The 8,264-nt window shown below is 49.2% G+C and overlaps 1 protein-coding gene across 2 annotated transcripts in view; it reads left to right on the forward strand.

The window, feature by feature from the left end:
• Positions 1-7,576: 7,576 nt before the first annotated feature.
• S100a2 (S100 calcium binding protein A2) overlaps positions 7,577-8,264 on the forward strand; it is a 4,094-nt gene continuing 3,406 nt past the window's right edge. Inside the window, exon 1 of one of the 2 annotated variants that reach the window (XM_008855489.3) lies at positions 7,577-7,598. The gene's annotated coding sequence lies outside the window, so the exon portion shown is untranslated. Of the gene's footprint in view, positions 7,599-7,641; positions 7,733-8,264 lie in introns of those variants that run through there. The other variant, XM_017803427.2, reaches the window with a different exon arrangement.

The following is an 8,264-nucleotide window of genomic DNA, read 5'->3' on the forward strand; positions in this document are numbered from 1 at the left end:
TGGGTGTTTAAGGACATACCATTGGACCAGATAAACTGATTTGTTTTTACTCTTGAGGTCGTTTGAGGATCTGTTCCTCAGGGGTCCCATGGGCTTGGGAGGAGCCCCTGGCTCCTTTCTTTTACCAGTTCCATCTATGTGAAGATAAGTCAAAGGTCCTGCTCGACCATTGTTGGCTTCTTTTGGAAGCATGGAGGAAATGATTTCTAACTCTCTGGACTTTTAAGGTTGCACTGAATGCATGCTGTGTCATGAAATGGCCGTGTGACTATGCAGCTAGAAGCAGAATGTTATGTGTTGCATGGGAAATGTCTCCCACAGGCTCATGCATTTACACACTTGGTCCCCAGCTGGCAGTGCTGTTTCATAAAGTTATGGAATCTTTAGAAGGTGGGGCCTAGCTGGTCTAACTCTCTGGACTTTTAAGGTTGCACTGAATGCATGCTGTGTCATGAAATGGCCGTGTGACTATGCAGCTAGAAGCAGAATGTTATGTGTTGCATGGGAAATGTCTCCCACAGGCTCATGCATTTACACACTTGGTCCCCAGCTGGCAGTGCTGTTTCATAAAGTTATGGAATCTTTAGAAGGTGGGGCCTAGCTGGAGGAACTGGGCAGGCCTTCATGGGTTCTACCTCTGCCAGCTTTTGGTTGTTTGCTTTCTGACTGGTGGCATGATGTAACCAGTGTCTAATGGTCCTGCTACCCCAGCCATCAGCTACTCCTGCTTCTATGTGTTCCTCATCATGATGGACTGTACCCTCTCAAACTGTGAGCCAAAATAAATTCTTCCTCTTTTAAGTTTCTTCTTTTAGGTATTTTATTGCACTGATGATAAAAGTAACCAACACAGGTCAATAAGATCACACACACACACACACACACACACACACACACACACACACAAACCCTGATAAGTGAGTATATATTCAGACATAACTACAGGAACCAGGATAATGGAAAGGAAACAGGGAGGTAGGGAAAAGAAAGAACCTAAAAGAGTAGAACAGTAGAAACAGGCCTTAATAAGGGAGATATGGATAAAAATTGGGTTAGTTTAAGGGAGGGTATACAAGGAACCTAGGGGATAAGTGGAAAATAGGAGCTCAAGAGAGGTAAGACCGTAAGAGAAGTGTATTATTAAGGGAGAAAGGGGGGAAATGGGGGTACCTTAAGTGGGGAAACCATGATGGAGAGGTGAGACAATGTGAGAGATAAACAATGCCTAGCTAATTTTGAAAACCAGAGAGAACCATATTACTCCTACAACCTACTGACAAATTATACATAGCAGATCAAGAAATATATGTCTAGGTAACGTTTATCTGAGAACTGATCTTTGCCTAAGATTTATCTACAGGACACACAGCAATTAAAAACACCAGACTGGTGGAACTAACCTTCTTGGGTGTTTAACAGACATACTTTGAGGTCTATAATAATTTGGTCAGAGGGACATAAAGGACACTTTTTGCTCCTTGCCCTCCTAGGTTGACTAGTTCCAGGGGACTATGAGCATCTCTCAAAATGTCCTATAATGGTGGTGGGTCACCTGTCCTCTTGATCAAGGAGGCCGAGGAGACCCCACCAGATGGACTTGAACCAGTGTCCAGTCTATAAAGAGGAGGGTTAACACAGAGGAATCATTTCCTCCATGCTTCCAAGTGAAGCCAACCGTGGTCGAGCAGGACCTTTGACTTATCTTCACATAGGTGGAACTGGTAAAAGAAAGGAGCCAGGGGCTCCTCCCAAGCTCATGTGACCCCTGAGCAACATATCCTCAAACAACTTTAAGAGCAAAAAAAAAATTGGTTTTATCTGGTCCAATTGTATGGCCTTAAACACCCAAAAGGAAAGTATAACCAAGATCCAGGCTAGTCTGATCTACATAGTGAGTTCCAGGCCATCTGGGGCTACAGAGAGACCTTGTCTCAAAAAGACCAAAAATAAATAAATAAATGGTAAGTAAATAAGTCTCAAGAAGCTCCCTAAAACAAGATTTACAAGGAACCTCTCCAATGTTATGTAAGCAGAAAAAACTTCTGGAGATAGGAGACTTTCTGACTGGCTGAGCCTGCAGGCAGTGTAAGAAACAGCAGGTGCATTTCATGAGTTATCACCCATGCCAGGGTGGGACTGTTGGTGAGGCAGCTGCTTTTGAGTTTCCAATGCTCCTGTAAGAAACCTCAGTAAACTCATTGACTTGCTAAGCTAGACTTAGTGGAACTGTTTTCTTGGTCTGTTGTCTGTGCCCTACCTGGGGTGAATAGACATTTGCTCGTGTCTCTCTAGACAAAGTCACACAACATGGCCCTTCCCCACATCTCGTCATAGAGAGCAGCTGTCCAGCAGCAGGCCCTATGTGGTGATGAGCCCTTAGTAGAGGCAGAGAACACAGGACTACTCTCCTTGTGAGGCCAGGTTGGCAGGGAAGGGGAGGGGCAGCAGCAGCAGCAGCAGAGAAGGACGAGCAGAGTCTGCTCAGAGCTTCTCCATCAGTCTCTCCTCATGCCAGGGAGGATGCTGGAGAGGGGGTGGAGTGAATCCTTCCCTCTGAAGAACTCCTCTAAGGAGTGGGATATGAAACTGCTTCCTCTCCAAAGTACTGGTACTGGCGAGAAAGAAGTTTTGGGGGACATTGGAGGGAACTGGTTTCATAGAATGGTAGCAAGTCTGTTTTCAGATGGTTCCAGGGTCAGGAGTAGAAGACTGAGTGTGTCTGGGAATACAATTTTGCAGGGAACAGAGAAGACAGTGGCTATGAGGAGCAGCACTCGAACTTCCACCAGTCAGCCATAGTGCTGGATAGCTTTAGTGTCAACTTGACACACCTGGATTGAGGGAGCCTCAATTAAGGAACTTCCTCTATTGGATTGGCCTGTGGCCATGTCTGAGGGCATCTACTTGATGAGTGATGTGGGAGGGCCCAGTCCACTGTGGGTGGTGCCACCCCTGGGCAGGTGGGCCTGTATTGCATAAAACAGCTGGCTGAGCAGGGGCCAGGGGAGCAAGCCAGTAAGCAGTGTTCCTCCATGGTCTGTGCTCCAGCTTCTGCTTCCAGGTTCCTCTCCTGAGTTCCTACCTTGGTCTCCCTGATGAACTGTGACCTGGGAGTTTTAAGCTGAATAAACCCTTTCCTCCCCAAGTTGGTATTGGTCAGAGTATTTTGTCACAGCAATGAAGAAACAGACTAGGACAGAAATCAAACACTTGATTTGTGCTAGGCACTAGGGAATAGGGAATTTCATGAAGCTTAATGTCTGTTTTCCAGGAAACCAGTCTACTGAGAGAGACACAAACAATCATAGGTAGTAAGAAATGATGTCATTGGGCAGAGGGCAAGAGGTGGCAGAGGTCATGGAGAAGCTCCTACCTACGGGTACTCTAAAAGAGAATAGCTGTGGGGGCGGTGTGTGTGCTGGGAAGTAGATTCAGGGATGCTGCCCGAAGAGATTGGTCTGAGCTGAAAGGTGATTAAGAGGCTGACAGGTGGCTCCTCTGAAGAAGGGCTTTCTACGAAAGTACACAGCATGGGTAAAGGTTTGGGGGTTATACATGTAGGTGATACACTCATACACACATACAAATAATAAATAAAACATTTAAAAAAGCTATGGGAATTCACTGAATGATCTAATCTGGGGAGATCTGAATTTTAAATAGGCTACCCTGGCCTTAGAGTGGGGTCGAAGAGCAGGGGCGGGAGTAGAATCTGTGCAGAATCTATCTGTAGCACAGCTACATGGTTTGGATGACGTCTAAGGCAGTGTGGACAGCGCCCAGGCATATTTGGAAACAACAAGTGGACTGACTGGACATCTGGATAGCAGTCAGGGGAAGCAGGAGGCTGGGAGGAAGCCAAGTGTCTGATTTAGGCCTTGGGTGGATGGCGGTGTTCTTTGTGGCACGGGAAGCCTGACTCTTCTGACCGCCTCTCTGTCCCTCTTTGTCTGCCTCCAGGCTCTGTTCCTGTCCCTCTGGGGACTTTGCTCAGTTCCTTCTCTGGGTCCCAGTGGCATGATGTTTCCTGTGGTCACTCCTCAGGGATTGGTAGCTCTCCAAGGCTCTGTTTACCAACTGTGTCTCAGTTCCATTCCAGGGGCTCAGAGAAGTTATTTGCTAGTATACTCAGTGGTGTGATTTCAGGCAGTGAGGAGGGCAAGGCCTCCCTCACTCCCTGGCTCCTACCCACTACCCACAGTGATCCCAGTTCCCACTCAGCAGCATAAACATTGGCAGGCACCTTGTCTGGGAGAGATGCTGTGTTCATTCAGAAATAAATAAGCCCCAGTCTTCATTGGGAGTTGGGAAAGCTGAGAAATGTTTCTTTTCAGTTTATTTCAAGTCCAGGCCACAGTGCACTTGAAGACAACAGGAAAAGGTTCCAGAACCTTTTCTGAGAAGATGGACTCTTGGCCCCCAGTGAGGCTGAGAGCTGAGATCACTGTGCTGGGCAGACTGAGGCTGGTCTCAGCAAGAACTGAATGTTGGGACCTCCTGGCATCACTGATGTTTGAAGCTCACAGAAGAGGTTCAACACTGTTAAACCATCTGCGTTTAAGTCTTGCCTTCTCCCTTATTTGTTGTATGGGCACACTTCCCTGAGCTCGGTTTTCTTTGTCAAGTGGGGTGAGATTGGCCACTGTCCTGGTACTATCTTATGAACTAAGTGGCATAATCTATGGAAAACCCTTGGCACACAGTAGGTGCTCCATTATGTTCTCCTGCCACAGGAATGCGGGTGCCCATAAGGAACAGAAATCCAGAATGTCTGAACCCAGTGTGAGCCGTGGGTTCTCTGGTGTTGACCATGCAACCACGGGGAGTCTCCAGTGTGATTAATAAAATGGAGATGATGAATGATTTAATGCAACCTGATAAGAAAAAAATTCAAAGCTTCATTTGTGGGACAGGATATAATAAATATCCTTGTGGTGAAAAGTTTAGGCTTAGAGGTATGGTACAACTCATCCAGTATCACAGGGTGAGTCAGAGGTAACACCAGGACTTACACTTGGGACCTTGCTAGAGAGGCCGTTTCTCTTTCCACTGAGCTGCCCCAGGAAAGGGGTGGGTGGGCTGACCTTGGTAGTGTCCATGGCCTTATTTCTCACACCTGCTCCCTTTTGTCCCCATCCCTACTCTAGGCCGTTGAAACAGCTCCTGGGTAGTATCTGGCTTTCATTTTAGTCCACGTAGGCTTCTCAGCAGGGACTGTCCAGGAAACCCCTTCTATGCGAAGCAAGTGTAGGTGTGGGAAGGCTCCTTGGAGATGAATCACCACTGCCTCCTCCTGGGTGAGTCAGGGCTGGGGCATGGGACCAGCTAGCTGTTGGACAGGCAGAACAGAGACCCACATTGCAATGACAGATCTTAACCACCAGGGGGCAGAAACCAAACAGACAAAACAGCCGGGGAAACTGCCATAGAGTCTCCAAGGGAGTGAATGGAAGGTGCGCATTCAGCTTGGGCTGGATGTGGGTAGCCAGCGCCTTGGATGCCTCCACTGCCTGCACCTGTCCTGGGTTCTCTGGAGAATGTCAGAACAGACATAGGACTCTGGGGGTCATCCACCCAACATTACCTGTCCTGCTGCTGCAGGTGCATTTGCTCAAGATCACACAGCAAATCAGTGGCAAATGAGTCTGACTTTCACAGTCTGGGGAACACTGCCATTGGATGGGCACATATCTGGCCTCTGTTTCTGAGATGAGACACCTGGTGTGGACAGGTATCCAAGTGCTATTGACTCCTTCGAGCCCCCCTCTCCCATCTTGTTCATCTCTCCCTAGTTCCTTGTCCTTCTTTGTCTTTTATTTTATGTGTATGAGTGTATTACCTGTATGTGTGTAAGAGCACCTGTGTCATACAATGCCCATGGAGATCAGAAGAGGGCATCAGATCCCCTGGAACTGGAGTTACAGATGGTTGTTAGCTGCCATGTGGGTGCTGGGAACCTAACTCTGGTCCTCTGCAAGAGCAGCCAGTGCTCTTAACTGTTGAGCCATCTCTCCTGACCCCCTATTCTATTTCTGTTTGATTTAGTCCCCCAGTTTTCCTCTCTCTTTCCTTGACTCTCTTTTTTTAAAATTACTTTTATTTTACGTGTATGCGTGTATTGCCTGCATGTAGGTAAGTGCACCCTTGTCGTGCAATGCCCGCGGAGGACAGAAGGGCCTGTCAGATTCCCTGGAACTGGAGTTACGGACACTTGTTAGCTGTTATGTGGGTGCTGGGATTCGAACCTGGGTCTTCTGCAAGAACAACCAGTGTTCTTAACCACTGAGCCATCTCTCCAGCCCCTCCCCTTGACTCTTTCATCCTGATCTCTCTGTTCCTCTTTGTCTGCCTCCAGGCTCCATCCCTGCCCTCTGGGGACTTTGCTCAGCTCCTTCTCTGGGTCCCTGTGGCAAGATGTTTCCTGTGGTCACTCCTCAGGGATTTGTAGCTCTCTAAAGCTCTGTTTTCCAACTCTGTATCTTAGTTCCACTCCTGGGACTCAGAGGCGAAGTTACTATTTGCCAGTCTATGAAGGGGTGTGATTTCAGGCAGGCAGGCAGGCAGGCAGGCAAAGGCTCCCTGAGCCCCTGGCTCCTGTCCACTACCTCCTATCCAAGCACCTCCAGTGACCCCAGGTGCCACCGAGCAGCCATAAACACTAGTAGGCACCATGTGTGGGCGAGATGCTGTGCTCACACAGAAACGAGTAAGACCCAGTTCTTTACCAGTGATCTCACCATGAGGTGGTGAGGGTGAGCGAAAACAAGCACACACCAATTCTACCTAAATAGGAATGCTCCAGGGATAGAAGGGAGGGCACAGAGGGTGCTTTGTAGGGATTAGAGAAGGTAGATACTGCCTCTGGTTGGTTGGGGAAGGCTCCATGAAGTAGGTGGCATTTAAGTGGCCTTTGAACAGTAGATGGAATCTCAGCAGAAGACATGATGGGGGTGTGTGGGCACATCCTGAGCAGGACGATGAGGGAAGATAAGGGTCACACTGGGTGCTTGCAGCCCAGTTTAGAAAATGAGGGGGCAGTGGGAAGGCTGGATGGAGTACAGTGGGTGCTAGAGTATGGAGTGTTTCACCGTCTACCTTATGGAAGAGACGTGGGGACGCAATGCAGTGTCTGAGCTCACAGGGATGTGCTGACGCTGAGGGCAGAGATGAATTGCTGGGAGCAGCAGTGCATTGCTCTCCTTGGCCCTTCCTTGGGTGAAGGATATTTACTGAGTTCTACCTGAAGTAGGTTGTGATGGAGGAGGAGCAACACGAGGAGCTCATAGCCTTGGGGGAGGTGGGGGACACTGGGTGACCTTGCAGAAGAGTAGAAGAGAACACTGCCCTCCCTTCCCCCAATCCCATTTCATCCATGCTGTCTAGGCTGGCTTCCCTGGTGACCCAGGCAGAGACCAGCTGACCTGCAAACTCTCAGCTCAGCTCTCTGTGGTATCTGACATCCTCATCTCCCTGGCATCTGCCTGGTGAGGGGCTTCACACCGGTACTTGTGGGCTGGGGTTTCCGGCTGTTGCTCTGGCTCTGGGGAGCAGGGTGTGCCGCTGAGTCATTGCCTGGGCATCTGGGCCTGGAACCATGAGTGAGTCACCTAGGACTTGGGGAGCAGGGGGAGAAGCTGCTTGACATCTGGAGGGGAAAGGGCCCACAGGAAGGGCGGTGCCCAAATGGGGATAGGTAAAATGCAGAAGGGGCAGCGTGAAGCCTGGTCTTGAGGTCAGCTCTTCCCTGAAAACCCCTCCCCTGGGCTGGTTGAAAGGCAGTGTTTGCTTTTCTCCCTGGGGACGACATGGTGGGAGTGGGGGGTCGGGGGAGCTGGTTGGGGGAATGAGAGAAGGCCATGTCTGGGCCCCTGCCTCAGGTCTGGCCTCCTGGTTGGGGAAGCTGTCCAGTTTTCTGTTTTCAGCCCTGGGTAGCGGAGTCTTTCTTACCCATTCATCCCCCCTGCCGACCTCCCCCAAGTAGAGGAGATTCTTGTTTCCCTTTACTGCCTTGCACAGCACAGAGACTGTTTGGTGCTCACGGCAACTGTGGCTGGTGTGTGCAATCTCAGTTGCTCACTGAGAAGTTGTTTTAACCACATCCAGTCACCTGGTTACCTCTATAAGAGGTATTGAAAGTAATTATTTCCTTCACCTTCTGGCATTGTCCTCTGGATGCCTCCCAGTTGTTTTCTTTGGTGCCCAGCTTTCTAAGGGTGGCCTAGTATCTCTCTCTCTCTCTCTCTCTCTCTCTCTCCACACACACA

The sequence above is a fragment of the Nannospalax galili genome, unplaced genomic scaffold (assembly GCF_000622305.1).
Source record: "Nannospalax galili isolate Female #2095 unplaced genomic scaffold, S.galili_v1.0 scaffold591, whole genome shotgun sequence".
In the NCBI taxonomy this organism is placed as follows: Eukaryota; Metazoa; Chordata; class Mammalia; order Rodentia; family Spalacidae; genus Nannospalax; species Nannospalax galili.